Raw genomic sequence first — 19736 nt, 5'->3', positions numbered from 1 at the left:
TGGGATGAAGAACAGGAGGGTAGACCGGGAAGGGAATAAAATCTTGAGTGTAAAAATAAAATAAGTATATTAATTAATAAATTAAAAATTGTTACACAGGAAAGATTGGCACATTTATTGATTACATACTATCTATAAACCAAGTAATTCTATTTAATGAAAAAACTGGTCAAGGCAATGGAGATTAAAGTCTGTATGTTGCAATGGTATAAAGAAAAAGAGAAGGGTGGGGAGGTAAGAGTCTTGACAAGGACTTTCCAGAGACCTAGGAAAGGGAGGCATTCAAAGGCAACAGGACTGTTACTCACCACTTTAAGAATATGTAACCTGATGAGGCCACCTTTTGTAGCCAGATAGGAATGCCAGTGGAACAATAGGCACACCAACACTCCCACAAAACTTTCAGCTCAAAGCTTATCTTGTCTACAAGAAATGCAGGGACAGGGAACAGAGCAGAGACTGAGGGAAGGGCCAACAAATAACCAGCCCAACTTGAGACCAATCACATGGGCAAGCACCAATCCCTGATTGGAGCTTTGGAACTCTTACGAAAGAGTTAAGGGAAGTATTGTGGGCCCTGAAGGGGTAGGAACTCTGCAGGAACATCAACCATGTCAAGTGACCTCAAACTTTGGCACTCTCAGAGATGGAACCACCAACTAAATAGCATACAGGGCTGGACCTACCCCACTCCACCCTACCTTTGCACATAAGAAGCAGATGTTTAGCTTGGTCTTCATGTGGGTCCCAAACAACTAGAACTAGGGCTTTCCTAAAAGCTGTTGGCTATCTGTTGGATATGTTCTTCCAGTTCAGTAGGAAAGAATGGGCCTACCACTGGAGAGACTTAATATGCTATTGTCGGGAATATCCAGGGGGTACTCCACACTCTCAGAGGAGAAGGGGAGGGAGACTGTGGGAGTGAATCACTGGGAGGCGGGGCAGTGAGCAAGATGTAAAGTGAATAAATAAAAATAATAGAAGAATAAAGAAAAGGAGAAGATATGACAATAGAAGTGTAAGCGTCACATTAGAAAAGGACTAAGTTCTATGTGTAGATTCAAAATACTCTTACTATTAAAATGTAGTATAGTTATTAACATTTAATAAATGTAATAGTTTTGAGAAGTGCTTAAAAGCCAAGAGAAACTAAAAGATTGTGAAATAAAAGAACTAGGAAAAGAAAAACAGTGGAAAATTTATAGAGACAAAAAGGGAGCAATAAAAAAAGCTACAGTCAGAGTGTACTAAATATCTCCAGAAATTTTAAAATATGATCTCATTTAATCACTACCACACCTTTGGGGTTTGCTGATACTATCACGATTTTGTTTACAAGAGTTAGCAAAATTTTTCAGATGTTTGTCTTCAACATTAGTTGTCTTTGCTACTGTTATCCTATCTCAGAGGAAAAGACGTAGCCTTACAGGCAACAGCACAAAGGCAGAGAGCAAACATTTTTATCCTTTGGGGCTGCATTATTGTATTAGTTACAAATTACTATTAATATGCTCCACGTCTTTGTATCTCAAAGCAGCAGAGACTTATTATTCCCAAATCCTATGGATTAGCAATTTAAGTGTAATATAGCTCAATACTTGTAGTGTGGAGTCTTTAATGAAGCTACCGTCAGGATGTCCACCACTCCATTGGCTATCTTGTGTTCTATTAGGGCTGTTAAAGGCTCTTCTATGCCCATTCCCTGAGCTACCATGAGCCTTAGAAAACTATTTCTCTAGCTCAGGTCTGTAACTGTTTATATGCCTTTTGTCTCTTTTGAGGCAATCTGAATATCCTCATAGCAGGACAACTGATGACCTAACACACAGAGATAGAAACAGTGATAGAGATAGAGACAGAAGACCACACTCTTTATACTAATTTTGAAGATGACCTTTCTTCATGTTTGCATATTTGATTTGTTAGAATAGTTCAGCCTATGATGAAAGACTAGAGCTCACACACACACAAAATAAAATAACAGGAATCGGGCATCATTGTAGAACACTTTAGAGTGTTCCACTGTAGATTCGCTGTTGTAATGAATTTGAACAACATTGTATAATTTTCCTGAATCATGTTTCTGATACCTTCATGATCCTTATGTAGCTGAGTTTGGGTTGAGAGAATGAATTTTTGTGGAGTCTGACAATTACTGCTAATCCTAGAGTGTAAGAAAAAAAATTTGTCATTTTTTGTGGTGTCACTTTTAAGTTTTGCCACAGAGAGAGAATGTAAGAATTTGTCAAGATATCGCAAGATTAAAAATAGACTAAGAAGATTACAACAACCTCACTGTGCTTGTCTGTGAGGGCAAGAATCTCAGAAAGACAAAAGACAAAACTAAATGTCTTTTAGTTAGTACAAAAGCATTTTGCACCAAATAATTTACTGAATAATCTTTATAGAGAAGTTTTAGTGTAATATCACATCAATCCTGGAAATAGTCATATTTCATGGTGGAGAAAATGTAATGGGCTTTCATTATTGTTTCATGTTGACAAATAAAATAGTAATATCTAATTAATATTCATGTAGGGTGACTCTTATAGTTTAGACTCATTCCTCACAAGGATTCATTGATCAATAATTAATTTTTGAGCCCTTGCTGTGTGTATATTCTTACATCTATAGCATGTGACTTTACTGTGGAATTGTAAATGAGATTTCTTGGCTTATATAAATTTTATTTGTTTCATTTATATAGTTGATTCATCACTGATCTTGTAGGGAACCTACAAGGTGCACGATGTATCTGCTATATTAATAGTACAAGGGGGGGGGTACACAAATGCACCAGTCTGTTCTCTGCTTTTTAGACTCACTTGATGTATGATTTTAATTTGAGTCAGGCATATTTTTATAGTTCAATTATAGATTTTGTTCCTAGTTAAAATATAGCAGACCTACACTGAAATGTCTGTTAAACTACTTTTAACTCATCAGTACAGTATAATTACCGTATTCAAACAATTTTAGTCTGAGGATGTCCACTTTTAGATCTGCTCTAGAAAGTGTTTCCTCTGGGCACTCTTCTCTCATTATGCTAGGCTACTTTTTTTGCGTGTGCTTTCTTTATATTCGCTGAACCATGTGGACTGTCTTCTAATGTTATTGCCCATATTTTAAAATACATTGAAGTCTATTCAAAAGCAAGCTGCATAAACTGGAACACATCATGTCATTATTTTATCCCCATGTATTCAAATATGTATTCAAATATATTTATTGCATAGCTATTATGTGCCAGGCACACATACGTCTAGGTTATTGCTGAACAACCAGGAACAAAACACCAACTCTACTTTTTATGAGGTTTACATTTATGTTTGTCAGACCATAAACCAATAAGTGTATAGTGACTTAGCACAAATACAGAAGGATACAGGGACTACAGGGTGATCGTAGGGATAAATGAATTAAAATGGATGTTGATATAGCAACATTTGACCTGATATCTAGGAAATGGGTGGGAAAAGAAGTGAAGTAAAGACTTGATTTGGGCATACTGAAAGATCAGGAGACCTTTGAGGGTAGAGAAGAATGCTGTTAGAGAAACAGGACTGACAACTTTAATAGGTAAGAGAAGTCAGAAATGTTCCTATGGAAAGATGATGTAGAATTACTGAACTTCCAGTATTTAGAGAGAGCAGCTGGTGTTTGGTTAATGATTATTAGATGAATATTACTAGATTAATTCAGTAAATAATATTGTTTATACATTATTGAAATTACTATGGTTAGAGTAGTTTGATTAATACTCTGAAACCTTCTTTACCCACAAGAGTCACCAAGGCTCAAATTTATATATATTTTGTGTGTGTGTGTGTGTGTGTGTGTGTGTGTGTTTGTATGCGTGCAGCAGGGCAAGTGGATAGTGCCCTCAGACAGAAGAACTGGTGAGGTTGACTGAGTCCAAACCCCGTAAAATTTGGAATCGAGTACGATTTGGACGTGTTCCTCTGGAACACCTAACCATGAAACCCACTGAGAGGGCCATGACAATCAGTCATGTAGCCCTGAATCAGTGCTGAAGCTCTTTTCCGGGCTAATGGAGCATTACTAGCATCTCAAACTGAGCCAATGGAAAGCATCTCCCCCTGGATCCCACCCTACTCCTCAGTGTTCATAAAGTCCCTCACAGAATCAAATGCAAAAGTTATTTCACCAATCATCTGTTTCTGAGCTGTGAATGTGTTAGTGAGCTGTGAATGGAAAGTCCTGCAAGTCTGGGTGTCTGTCTGTGCTGGAATCCCAAAGATGTAGGCTTCAGTGCCAGTGAATGAATAGATGTTCTACTAAGGCAAAGGCAAGCAGGCAAAGGAGAATGAACCCTTCCTTCTTTCTCATATAAGCTGTTTTACTGAGCTGTTTTACATTCTGAAGTATTCATTGCTAGACCTGGCAGGCTGGACTCATGCTCCTGGTGTTCTCTGCTGCTGCCCACCTGCTGCTTATTGTAGCCACCTCTCACCTGCCTCTGTCACTAACCCTGCTGTTGGCATCGTGCTACCATGGTAGCAGGTAGGCAAGACCTGGGACCCTGGCTACTTGCCTTGCATGCTATTCCCTTCTGAGGTCATTAACACTTTGACTTTTCTGGCCGGCCAGAGACCCACGGAACCCTTGTTTGGCAGAGGATGACACATGTGCACACACATGCCATAATGCAAAAGTCGTACTCAGAAGACAATGTGCAGTAGCAGTTACCTCATTTTGTCTGGCTTGTAGTTTCCAGGAATTGAATTCATGTCAGGCTTGGTCGCAATCCCTTAATCTGTGAACCATGTTGCTGGCTCTAGTACTTTTCTTTTAAGGGCTGTTTCCAGTTTTTATGAGCATATGGTACCAGAATCTCTGAGTAGCATCCATATTTTTAAAAGTGTTATGGTTGGCTTTGACAAGCAAGTGAATAACTGCCTGAAAAAGATATTTTTCAAAGTGTGGCCATTACCCAGCATGGATGAACATAATTAGAAAGACAAATTCTTGGGCCCCATCTCATACCTATTGAACCAGAAATTCTGAAGAATCTAAACTAGTTGCTTTTGTAAACATCTATCTATCTATCTGTCTGTCTGTCTGTCTGTCTGTCTATCTATCTATCTATCTATCTATCTATCTATCTATCTATCTATCTATCTATCTATTTGTAGATAATCCAGCATCTGGATTTGTGCTAAAATCTCAGGGCCATTCTCTTTGTTATTTTAATTTTAAAACATTTATAGTTTGTACTGTTTTTATTTATGAGTACATTTTTATCCAGTCCTTTCTTTGTTTCTGCATACATAGATACTTGTGTTGACTATTCTTGGTTGTCAACTTGACTATATCTAGAATAAACTGCAACCGAGAAATGGAGAGTGTGCCTGTGACCTAGATTTTGAGGCTAGAACATACAAGCTTTCAAGATCTCGAGGTGGGAAGACACACCTTTAATCTGGAGCATCTCTTCTGCTGGAAGCCTATATAAGGACAATGGAAGAAATAAGGGTTCATTCTTCTCTGCCTGCTTGCCTTTGCCTTGCTAGCCCATCCATTAATTCACTGGCATTTTCGTTTGCATCTTTGGGATTGCAGCACAGACAAGCACCCAGACTTGTGGGAATGAACAACTCCTAGATTCTTGGACTTTGTATTCATAGCTCACTATTTGGTGGATTAGTTGGACTGCAGCCTGTAAGTCATTATATATATATTCATTCTCCTGGTCCTGGTTCCCTGTCATTATAATCATTTATCCCTTCTTTCATAATGTTTTATGAACCTTGGGTATAGGAGGTGTATAAAAGATGTCCCACTTTGAACTGGACATTCCACAGTCACATGATGTCTAAACTTGGACCAGCTGCAGTTCTGTGTAAAAGTCTACTGAAAGAAGCCTGGCTGACGAGGGCTAAGAGCTTCACTTATCTATGGATATAAAGAGAAGTATTAAGAGGGAAGTTGGATATTATATTCATTAAGGCAAATGGTGGTAGCAGTTTCTCTAGGGTCCATGACCGTTTCAGCCACAGAATCTTTGGTACGTTTATAGTACCGTCCATGAGGTTTTTCCTATTGAGTGGGCCTTGATTCATACAGACAGTTGTTGGTTACTCCCAAGATAGCAGTGCCACTGTCATTTTGTGGTATTTTGGGGTATAGGAGTTATTGGGGTGATTAGAATGGATCACTTTTAGTATAGAGTATTGAAGACAGCAGAGAAAGTTTCTCGTAAGATGACGATGGTTTGGTCACACCAATGACATTCTTACAGTCTTTGTTACCATGGTTAGGTATACATAGAAGCATTCCTTACAATTTAAAAGAATTAGAAAATAATTTTCTTGTAAAAATTATTATTATTATTATTATTATTATTATTTATTTTAGAAAAGACTTGTTTCCTGTTAATTGTAGTTTGGTTGATCTACAAGCTTGATTTCAACATTTGAAAATCTGCAATAAAAAGAAAGTATAATAGAAATGGGAAGATGGTCCAGGTGCTTGGCTACCCTCTTTCTCTCTCTCAATAAGTCAGTCATGTTGCTTAGGTTTGTATCTGGCATCTTTCTTGTCCCAAATATGAAAAGTCATCACCATTAATTTTCTTGGAGAAAGTGCATTTTCTTTCACAAAACTTCAGTATTAATATGTACATAGAAGTTTCTTTTCCCTTTTCTCCTATCTTGGAATAATACCTGGAAGAAAGTGAATTATGTAGCCAGCTCAGAAGCACACTGAAAGGCTCAGCTTGAGCAATATGCTAATTCTGGATTTCCTCTTTTTATCAATCTAACAGGTTCACTGAGACTTAAAAAAGCAGTGGGGAAGCCTTTTGTTGCACCACTGTACAAGTTTTCCTCTTATGTTAAAAAAAATCAGCTTTTTCGTAATGGCTTAGCCAGAGGCAATACCCAATATTGTCTGTAAAGTGCAGGCAATATATCTTTGAAGTACTTGAATAATATTAATATTTTGATGGAGTATAGGAGGGAAAATAATCTATAAATGTAAGGATAATACAATTTTTAAAGAAAATCTCCACATGCCATAGGATTGCATTCAGCTTGCAGATAAAGGGCTTCAGAAATGAGTAGTGCGTAAGAAGGAGAAAATGCAAATGCATAAAATCACCCTTGATAGCTACAGTTTGTGTCCTCATATGTTGCTGATGTGTCTGAGTGATCAAAGCCATGCTGAGTTCTGCAGCCCAGCATCAACAGCTTCCTGCATGCTTTTAAGTGAACAATTTTCTTCAATGTCATTCAACCTGGTCATGCACTTTCTTAATTTTTCTTTGCATTGTTATTTTTCAAGATAAATTCATACCATTGCTAGAGAAGTAAACATAACCTTTTCAATATCATATCTTCCTAGGACTCGTGATAGAAGAATATTTCTGTAAATGTCAAATGCTCTCACTGACCACTTCTTATACAAGACAACAACTTTAACAAAATTTATTTTTATATTTCCTTTCAATCAACTCAAAAAGATATCTCTTAATATATCATTAAGCATAACAGTCATATATGAATTAATTACAAATAGGATCATTAACTGTTAATTGTCCTTCCTCCTTTGCAAACATAATGCTTTAAAATTATATTTGTTGCTTCTTGGCACATACTAGACACCACCAGTAGCTATTGTATCACAATAGACTAGTGAAAATGTGTATATTTGCTCATTACTCCTGAAAAGATAAAGTAAGACTACTTAATAGAAAACAAAGCCATTACCATAACTGATTAGAGTTTAGCTTTACAAAAGGATAAGACAACTATATTAAATTTTAGTTTAAAATTATATAACTGTGCTTTCTATGAAGGGTCTGATCACACACTCCCACACACATGCAATTCATTGAGTTGAGGTATCACTACGCACCTACACACAAAGAAACATCTCTTTCCTTTCCTCTTTCTTTAATCTACATTGCAGATAAATGTGTCATGTCTTGATATCTGTCATGTGTTATTGAAATATTTACCAAATATTGTTTGACTTGCTGGGTTTTGAAGGTGGAGTTCTAGTTGTGATTATTCATAATGCAAATGAATGGAGATAAGGTGCCTTGAGTTGGGGAACTATTTTCTAGCAGTTTAAGCACAATAACTAGGCAAACAGGCAAACATAAACAAAAAGATAAAATGTTTTAAAATGTAGGTAAAAAACAGGATGATGCAATCAAGGTTGATTGTTGAGGCTTCTTTAGATGATTAGGTAAATAATGTATATACTAAAAAACAAAATATTTGAATCAAAATCTAAGTGTTAAGAATGTACCAGAGCAGAGAAAGGCTTAAATATAGCTGGAGGGGAGGAAAGAAGGACAATTCAAAGGGAAACAAAGAAAGGAGGTCACCATGGCTGGATTGCAGTGAGCAGAATAGGACCAGAAGATGCAGATGAGATTGAGTGAGGTAGATTCTGGAGCTTCTGGGGACCTCTAGGATTTTAGGTTTTCTTCTATGAATAATCCAATTTATGAAGATGCAAAAATACATTTCAATTTCTCATGATGGAAGGTAAAGACTTCGTCAGAATTGTTTGGAAAAGACACCTTGAAGACATTTACAAGATACAAGAACATCAACCAGGTACACTTTCCACATGGAGCTACTTAGTTTTTCTCTTTGGATAGAACAATAATGTTATTTTAAAGGCCTAAAATATTCCATTGGAATACAGATAGTTTAACTATAACAAAGTCCTTTTGAGAACATCAGTTACTTAGTGATACTATCAAATAGACAAGATATTTTAAATGACAAGGTACATTAATATATGAATATCAGGTTTAGCTTCCTGTATTATGATGTACTTAAATACCAAATCAGTCCACCCCCTCCAAAAAAAAAAAAAAAACAAAACAAGCAAACAAACAAAAAAGACCAAAAGAAAAATGTAAAAAAGAAAAACCCAACAATTTTTCATACACAATTAAACACATACATTCACGTTTTATATCCACTAGATCTTTAGGAATGGAAGCTTACCATCTGGCAGCTGTCATAGCACTAGGGAGAGGAAACTTATTTTCAACAAGTTAATTACTTCAACTTTCAGTTGGCAGCATAAAAGATGGGCAAAGTATACTACAATAGGAAATGGAAAAGAGGGTAAAGTCTGGGACCATAAAATTCCCAAAAGCATGTGTTCTTGTCCCTCTCAAGAAATAGTCCCATTCTACTTACACAAAAGATCATTTGTTATCTATGAAATTACACATTGAACTGTTGACAGTCACAAAAGAAACACATATCTGATAACTCAAATATGGGAAGTAATCATACACATCCTATACTTTCAAAATTTAAGAACTTGCTTATAGAATATCTGTTATCTGTTAATATCTGTCAATATCAATATTATTTAATGTATTATATATGCTTAAAATGGTATCTTTTTTTAGGGTTACAGCTAGCTTATATGACAATTCAAATATCTTGGAAGTATGAATTTAGATGGGAAATCCAGGAATGAATGTGTAATATACCCATGAGTAAGATATAATTAGGTCGATTACTTTGATAAATAAAATTAAATTACCAAATAGGAAGAAAATATCATGTGAAACAGATCAGGGAATGAGCTTTAGACTCAATCCAACCTGCATTTTATTCTTAGATTTATTATCTACCTATAGTTCCTGTGTATTTTTCAAATTTATTAAGCTGTACAAAGAGAAGTATAGACATATTAACATGGACAGGAATAAGACCACGAGGCCTTAACCCTACACAAAAAACTATAGGCAGCTAAGGAATTGTGAGAGTTGGAGAAGTAGTCTTCTCTGGGGAATTGGTATATATTTTTGAATGATTTATTTCACTTTCTTGAGGATCTGTTATTAATCTGTATAATATAATAACAATCAGTTCTTGTAAGGAGAAAAAGAATGAAATGATATACAAAAGTGCTTAGTTATGTTGAAATGTCTCTGTTTCTGATGAACCTGTAGAAATAAGAAAAATTTCCTCTAACGTAGCAGATTTTGACTAGAGCTTGATAACATTTTACTGTTTGTACATGTTTAACAAGTATATTTAGAGCATTAATTTACCTCCTTTGGGCTCATGCAAGATTTACAGTTCTTTGTTTTATGTACAGTATATTCCAAGATCTTAGAACAATAGGTCATCAATGATACAATCCATGGTTGTAATAGAATTCAGTTAATAGCTAATAATAAGTATTAACTCTCAGTTTCATGGCTTATCCTTCTGTAATTGAAGAGTCAAGAGAAGTGGAGGAAAGAATTTCCCTTATGAATATCAATGCAAAAATATTCAATAAAATTCTCACAAACCGAATCCAAGAATACATCCAAATGATCATTCATCATGATCAGGTAGGCTTCATCCCAGGGATGTAGGGTGGTTCAATATATGGAAGTCCATCAACCTAATCCACTATGTAAACAAACTTAAAGAAAAAAAACATCATGATCATCTCATTAGATGAAGAAAAAGCATTTGACAAAATTCAGCACACCTTAATGTTAAAAGTCTTGGAAAAATGAGGAATTCAAGGCCCATACCTCAACATAGTAAAAGCAATATACAGCAAACCAGTAGCCAACATCAAAGTAAATGGAGAGAAACTTGAACCAATCCCACCAAAATCAGGGACTAGACGAGGCTGCCCTGGATATATAAAATGTATATTCAATATGTATACACACATATAAACTAGAAGTCTCTATTCAATTTTGCTGAAATCCTAATTTATTCTTAGGTCAGCTTTTTGCTATTCACATTTATGCCTTTCAAAGCAGGGATGAAAGGATGGTTACAGGATAAATTTCATTTCAATTTGCAATTCTGATGGGTTTACCTGTATCTGTTTTACTACAAACACATGTAAATGGTTATTTCTCAGCTTACTAGAAATGTCTGAAACAACATCACATCATTTCTACTAAATACTGCTTACAAAATTTTTACTAAAATATGAAGCCTACCACCAATATAGTTCCTTTATAAGACAGAGGATATTATTGAAATGAAGGTGGTCATGAGATTGACAATGTGCACTGATAAAAAATTAAGTTTTTTAATTATTAATCTACACAAACAACATAAACTTAAGTATTGCCATATGTCTAACTCCTATCCTTTCTTAATAATATTTATTAAAATGCATATCTATGGAGTAGAATATTGAAAAGGCTCATTAGCTTTCCACTTTTCCAGATTCCTCAGCTTCCTGAGACTTTAGATGGAATTTCTTATCTAACATCTTGAGTAAGTCCATGATCTTAAGACTATAGGATCTGAGGAGGAAAGAAAGTCACCATTTCCAGGCTTTGCCAATAAAATATCTAGTACCTGATTTTTAATTCTGTGGTCCCATTTAAGGGTCAAATAAACAGACCATAAATCTCCAGAATAGGAAAGAGCCCCTGGTAAAAATTCCAGGGTATAAACATTTGGAACGTTGATTCACAGTCATGAAATATCTGTTTTGATATCCTGAAAACAATTATATATATGCTGCTATAACAACAACGTGAGTATTTGGTTGCTTATTTAAGAGCTGATAGTAAAAAAAAATTATCAATTAGTCATATAAAATGGAATCTTCCATGATAAGATTCCTTTTTCAGTGATGAAATGAAATGGAAATGGACTGGAAATTCTTGTCTGCTGTCTTGACCACTGCCAGGATATCTGCTTGTAAAATACTTGATTGAGTTTGAATTATTCCATTATTATTAAGTGTTAGATGAAGGGATTCATTTATTACTCTTGTCCTTTGTAGTTTGTGAAAATAATGCTCTTCTTTTTAGCACAAAAATATCTAAAACCCTCACACCGGTCAGAATGGTTAAGATAAAAAACTCCAGCGTCTATTGTTGGTGGGATTGCAGACTGGTACAACCATTCTGGAAATCAGTCTGGAGGTTCCTCAAAAATTGGAGATTGCACTACCTGAGGACCCAGCTATACCTCTCCTGGGCATATACCCAAAAGATGCTCCAACAAATAACAAAGACATATGCTCTCAGAGATACTGTATTTCTCTTCTTTTAAAGAGGAATTTTCCACTCCCAAAGATTAAGTGGATTTCTGCAAGCCATATGGAAGAAGGGGAGAAAGGCAGGAGTCAAGAACACTATAAAACGTGTAACAAAGACACGTGTTTCAGTATGTTCATAGCACCCTTATTTATAATAGCCAGAAGCTGGAAAGAACCCAGATGCCCTTCAACAGAGGAATGGATACAAAACATGTACATCTACACAATGGAATACTACTCCGCTATCAAAAACAATGACTTTATTAAAGTCATAGGCAAATGGATGGAACTGGAAAATATCCCGAGTGAGGTAACCCAATCATAGAAAAACACACATGGTATGCACTCATTGCTAAGTGGATATTAGCCCAAATGCTCGAATTACCTAAGATGCACAGAACACATGAAACTCAAGAAGGATGACCAAAATGCGAATGCTTCACTCTTTCTTTAAAAGGGGAACAAGAATACTCTTGGGAGGGAATAGGGAGGCAAAGTTTAGAACAGAGGCTGAAGGAACACCCATTCAGAGCCTGACCCACATGTGGCCCATACATGTACAGCCACCCAACTAGATAAGATGGATGAAGCAAAGAAGTGCAAGCTGACAGGAACAGGAAGTAGATCTCTCCTGAGAGACACAACCAGAATATGGCAAATACATAGGTGAATGCCAGCAGCAAACCACTGAACTGAGAATGGGACGTCCGTTGAAGGAATCAAAGAAAGGACTGAAAGAACTTGAAGGGGCTTGAGACCCTATATGAACAACAATGTCAACCAAACAGAGTTCCCAGGGACTAAGCCACTACCCAAAGACTATACATGGACTGACCCTGGGCTCCAACTGCATAGGTAGCAATGAATAGCCTAGTAAGGGCACCAGTGGAAGGGGAAGCCCTTGGTCCTGCCAAGACTGAATCCCCAGTGAACGGGATTGTTGGGGCCAGGGCGGTAATGGGGGGAGGATGGGGAGGGGAACACCCATACAGAAGGGGAAGAGGAGGGGATAGGGGGATGTTGGCCTGGAAACCGGGAAAAGTAATAACAATTGAAATGTAAATAAGAAATACACAATTTAATAAAGATTGAGAAAAAAAGTCAGACAAAATGTCATTTATTTATAAATAATATATTTTATTACAAATAGTGATAAATTATTTCACAAATGCCCAGTGCAATGTATGTAAAGGTGCTCCCTTCCTTAGGTTTTCCTTATATCACCATATTAATTTTTTCAATTTATTTTTTGTTCTCCCATTCTTAGTGAGGGTACTTGTCAAGGCTGGTTTTATATATCTCACTATTTTGAAACTATTTTCAAAGCTCAAGACTGTAAGTACTATTTTTCATAATTTTTATAAGCCTATTCTGTCCATGGCTCACCCAAGAATTGATCACATTGAAACTACCTGTAGACAGGAACTAATAAGATATTACTTAGTTACATTCTATATCTCTTTTTTTACTTGGATTTATAACCCATCCTCTCTAGCTTCCTTTTAGTTGTTGTTCTAAAATATCATGTTGAAAGCAATTTACTGCAGAAAGGATTTATTTTAGTGGACGCTGCCTAGATACAGTCCTTCACTGTGAGGGAGTCAAAGAGGTAAGCGTTAGAGTCAGCTGATGATATAAGAACTGTGGTCAAGAAGCAGTCATATGAAACACATGAATGCTTATAGTTAAAATTTTTATAATGCTTAGGATATAATGCCTAGAGAATTGTTCCACCTGCAGTGAGAGGGGCTTCCCATCTCAACTAATATAATTTCTACATGCCATAATACGGCTATAGCAGAGCTTAAGAGGTCTTAGAAGTGCCCTGAAAGTCTATATTGATAAGCAACCAGAACTGTAGAAGGAGTTGGAGGTAGAAATGCTGACGGTTTTAAAGCAAAGCTGCAGAGTTCATCTGCAAGGTGAAAGATAAAAGTGTCTGAGACCAGCAAATGACAGGTACAGTTCAAGATCCAGACAGATGTTCATCAGGGTGGACAGGCTTTTATTAATTGTGGGGTACTGTGCCAAAGTAATGCTCTAGAGAGAGATAGTCATGGAGACCTCTGTGTGTTGGCCTTTGACACCCCCCTGCACCCTCCCCCACAGACTAGGTATCAGATAATAGGCTGGTGTGGGGCCATGTCATCCATTTGTTATCTGTTCATCAGGGTCTGGAGGCCGAGTAAGGAAATTACATTCTTTCCTTGGTCTGGTTTATCTGGTAACTTCTTGAGTCTGGTTCTATGATATGATTTTAATGCACTCATGTACTTACATAGTTCTAGTACACTTTGATAAGTTTATACAGTAGGGTTCTTACTGCGTTCAGAAAAAAAATTATCTATATATGTTGGATAGGGGGTGTCATGACTGATGTTTCAGACTCTGGATCCACTCAGGCCTGCAGTATTCCTTCTCTGTCAAAATGAAGAGAACAACAAAAAACAAACAAAGAAATAGAAACTGCTTGCAAAGTGGAGTTTTCTGAGGGCTAGGCACAGCCTGCAAAGAAAACCACTGTTTTTACCACTGGAGGTAACTTAGAGGCAGGCCTAGCCTGGGCTGAATACACTGAGCAAAGTATAACTAAGAAAATAAAGAATGATTTCCAGTCAAGTCAGTTCCATCTACTGCTGGCGCTGTAAAAACCCATCCAAAGACAACTACTGTACTATGAGCTAAGCTTTAATCCTTTGTTTCCAATTCTTGTGATAAAATTGAATATGTAAATGATTTTCTCTAACCCCAGGCAGACATTAACTTTTAAACAAAATAATCTCAACAAATAAATTGAAGTTGGATGTATAGTTACATCACAGCCCCCATTTAAATGATGAGGCTTGTTAGTGAGCAGCACAAACCATTGAGTTGCTGGAGGAAATATTTACTGTGTTCCAGTTTATCACAAATATGGAAAAACAAAAGGTGCATATTTCACATCTAGGATAACATTTACCTTTAGTAAAGTCCGGTCCCTGCTATTGAGTGTGGACTCATCATCACTGTCAAAAGCTTAAACACCATAAACAAAGGTTGAGAACAATCTATTTCAATCCTAGGTTAGAACAAGTTATTTCAGCAGTTAGAAACAAGAGACAGAGGTCCACATTCAGCAAACGGACATGCGTAAGGTTCTTCATATACTGTGATTAGTGCTGAGAAACCAGAGCCTTGTTATAATGGGGGCTGCACAGGTATCCTGAGGCTCAGGATTAGAACTCAACAGTCAAGTGAAAGAGATTCATGTCAGAATCATTTCACTGCTCAAATTATTTGATGAGCTCTATAATCTACTGTTTCTAACAGAATTCGCTACATCTTGTATTATTAAGTAGGAGGCAGAACTTGAGAAATAAAGAAAAATATGAGGTATTCATACTGGAAAAATCTTATGGAACGAAGAAATAGAAGAATAGTTTTCGACATGCAGCTTCTCATCTTTTAATATGAGTTTGAGGTTTCTATACAGTGCTCATCTCGGTTTCCAATTGGCTGAATCTATTGTTTGAGTCAGTAAATGCCAGCTGCACCTGACCATCATCATTTTCCTTGATTTTAAAAATGAACATTTATCGAAAATGTATCTTTTGGCATGACAGGTTACAGTAGAATAAAAATAGGTATAATTTTGCTCCTTAGAGTCTTTAAATTGTCTGATTTATTGGCTGATTAGAAGAGACTCCCACATTCACTTTGACAAGACAACAGCCATGTGTATAAAAGACTAAATGTAACATTTCAATCCACATTAATAAATACAGAACAAAACACGTAGTAGATCTGGGGAAGTTAAAAATATGAAACACAAATCTTGTCCTCTATGCCATAAATCTGAGCTTTGTGGGCCAGGGAATAAAATTATTGTTATTAATAATAACAATGGTAATACAGGATTCAAGTGTGTGATAGATTGTATTTACTTGCAAGGGAGATAACAATTACTAAAGGGAGAAACGGGCTGTAACATCGTCACAAACAATTACTTGACAAGCCAAAAAATGAGGCTGAGGCTCATGAAGTCCAGGTCAGACTACCGCACTAAACACTTATTTAACAAATGGCAAATGTAACAGTACTTTACACTTCATAAATTTGAAGGGCAGAGTTTACTGCTTTTACTCTTTTGTTGTTCACTTCGTTATTTTGATGAACTTGTAGCATCAGTTGCAGAGAACACCCAGTACAAAACCTTCCCCATACCCATCACTGTCGGTCTAGTGGCTGACATCTTATATTGCTACTGTACAGTATCAACGCTGATAAGTTTATTTTGATAAGCATTGCTGTTATGTAGAATGACAATCTTATTGACATTTCAGTCTTTCAAATTATTTTAAGACAAGGTCTCATGTATCATGTAGCCCAGGTTGGCCATGAATTCTCTATGTAGCCGAGGATGATCTTGAACCTTGTGATCTTCCTGCCTCCATCCCCTGAGTGTTGGCATTATTGCCTAACATGCCTGACTCATGAAGTGTTGGAGATTAATCCCTCAGTTTGTGCAGGCTAGGCAAACTTTTAGCGCACTGAGATATATCTTCAGGAGTTCTTATTTGATTGTTTTTGGGGAATTATGCAATAAGACTTGGCCTTAAGACTTTCTGGTAACAGTGTATAAGTAAGAAATGAATCCAGAAGAATAAATAAGAAAACCAGGAAAATACTGCAAGGGACTAATGATGAGAAACAGAATAGACGATAAGGCACTGCTAAATTTGATGCATACAAGGGCTTCATGAAACTATGAGGATCCTCTCCACATCCAGATTACATGTAGCTGTTGAACAATTAGAAGGACAACTTGCATGTCAGAAAAGCTACACTTTAACCTAGTATTTGTATTTTCAGACTACATTTTTAAGTACTATAAGTACAATATTACCCTCTTTCTGTTTGACAAAGTGCGCCCACTGACAATATAGTGAGAATGACCTAGAGGCAGGGGAATACTCCACTCTCAATGCAATGAACAATGCACTACAGCAGCCCATTAAGGCAAAGTGAAAAAAAAAAAAAACCAAGCAATTCTCCATCAGGATGAGGTAACGGAGGCCACAGGACGATCACATCAAGAATCCAAGGGCATTAATCAGTAAATTGAATGGGACTGTGAGACAAGTAAAATGGGATTTCCTCTTCTAACTGCTGTAGTGGTCAATATTGTCTCTACTGTGACGTGTTCTTGTCTAGTGGAAATTTCAAACAAAAAAATCAGCTTTAGAAGCAAAGAATTTTAAAATATAATTTCCTTATAGAAATTCTTTCTTATGATTTTTATTGTATTTTAAAACATTTAATTTTCATACAATATATTTTAATCATATATGTGTTCTTCCGTGAGTCCTTGAATTTTCCATTTTTCTCTCCCATCTGATTTCATCTTATTTTTTTCTCTCAAAGACAAGAAAGAAAGAAAAGAAGAAAGAAAGAAAGAAAGAAAGAAAGAAAGAAAGAAGCTGTCTCAAACCTACAAACAATCCAAGGAACAAAACAACAACATCAACATCAACAACAACAACAACAGCACACACACACACACACACACACACACACACACACACACACATACATATCAAACTAAACAAACACAAACAATTCCTATGCACATTAAAGACACAGAGTCTGCTTTGTGTTGGTCAACTAATGCTGAGCATGAGGCCCACCCTGGGTAAAAATGATCTATACCCAGTGTCACTCCATCAGAGAAAACTGATTTTCTTTCTCCCAAAAGCTATCAACTGTAGGTAGATTTCTGCTTAGGGGAAGGACTTTGACTATTTTACCTTTGATTGTCTTAAATGATAGGAGAAAATTTCAAAGTCTGTAATTCTATATGACACAGATGCCAGGTCCCTTTATTTCCCTCAGGTTTAACATCATTTTTGCCACAGAATATTTAAATATAAGTTCCACTGTACCTTGGAATTTATCTTCAGCTTTCTCAAGTTGGAATAGTAAAGATCATGTGGTAATCTCTCTACACAGAAAAAATTCAATATTTCTGGATAATTTACTCAAATCTCTTCTTTTGTTTTCCAAATAAAAAATGTTTGTCATTAAAAATAAAAAAAATGGTTGAGCGTGGTGGTTCACACCTTCAGTTCTAGCACTTGGAGGCAGAGGTGGTGAGATTTCTGTGAGTTCTAAGCCAGCCTGGTCTGAAGAATGAGTTCCAGGACAGCCAGGGTGGTTACACAGAGATACACTCTCTCAATAAAACAAATCAATCATTCAATCAATCAGTAACTAATAAAATAAAAAAAAACAAACAAAAAGTCTTATAACAAGGGTTAATGCTTCCTGGAGAGACAAACTAGAAGGCACAGAACTTAGCTATGCCATTTACTTACTGGCTAAGGGTCCATGAGCAAATTATTTAAACATTTTCTAAAAGTTGGTAACTGTATCAGTCATTTAATAGCATGGGTACTAAAGAGCCCTCTCCATTCTAATGCTCTCATAAAAGTGCACTCTGATTGTTTTATGTACTTTTCTGCTGTTTATTTTTTCTTATTTGGTGTCTGAATTAGATCAATAGCACATGATAATTATCTGAATATATTTTTCAATCAATTCTTTGGAGACTTATAAGCCCAGAATTTCTTTAAAGCATTTTAGTGTCTGGAAATCAATAGTAAAATTGTCTGCAGTAATTCTTAAATAAGTATTTGCAACTTTGACTTTTTAACTTTAACTTTAGGTGTTTGAGAAATGAGCAAGTCAGTTTTTTTTACTCAGCCTTTGCATCTAGTAATATAAATTTTGAGTTTATAAAAGTGTCACCATGTTTTAAAAAATAATGGTGTTAATCAGTGGGAAACTATGTGCATTTTACTGCTTCCCAGTAAAGCTTTCTTAGTTCATTTTCTCTTGCTTTATTTATATGCTACACATATAGCCTCAATGAAATTAATACAAAATTGCATTTAAAATAAAATTGTTAGAGTATCATTCAATTGTTTTACTTTATACTAAGCACAAATGTAATGAACTGAAGAAAAAACTAATGTTCTGTGAACTTACTTGCTAAGATATAAGCATTTAAGAAAAGAAGTAACAGGATTTGAATATAGGTGGCTGGGCTCCAGAGCTGTCTGCCACCTGGAAGGCAGAAAAGTCTCTGAAAGTATTTTTTTTCCAACAGGAAGTAGGGCAATAGCTGAACATTTGCTTGCTAAGTGCCAGTAGCTTAAACTCCACAGTTGTATTGTCTAAGCCTCTAATTACCACTCCTGGCATCTCTGCCTTGTGCTATAAACCCAGCATGCACTTGGACACAGTTCCACTGTGGGATTTAGATAATTCAGGAATAGAAATAGCCATTTTCTTTGGTTTACCTGAAGTGAGAACATTTTTACATGTAGTTTGCTTACTCTTTCAGCACTTAGTGTATTTATTTAATTAAAGAATTCTCACTGGACCCACCCCCCCTCCACAGTGTCTGGGAGTGTCAGGGCAGGGAGCCTGGAAGGGGGCATGGGATAGGGGGTTTATGGACAGGAAACTGGGAAAGTGGATAACATTTGAAATGTAAATAAAAATATCCAATAAAAAAGAATTCTCTCTCATCTTAAGCTTTCTCCTCAAAGAACATTTATAACAAACTGATTATACTGATCTTATTAACATGCAATGCCAGAATTGTTTTCAATTTGTATTTTAAAGACTTCACATTTTCCAATTCATCAGAAGATTTGATAGAAAAAAATCATCTAAGT

This window comes from Rattus norvegicus, chromosome 4 (assembly GCF_021556685.1).
Source record: "Rattus norvegicus strain SHRSP/BbbUtx chromosome 4, alternate assembly SHRSP_T2T, whole genome shotgun sequence".
NCBI lineage: Eukaryota > Metazoa > Chordata > Mammalia > Rodentia > Muridae > Rattus > Rattus norvegicus.
The sequence above is the reverse complement of the archived record's forward strand: the minus strand, read 5'-3'. Positions refer to the sequence as shown.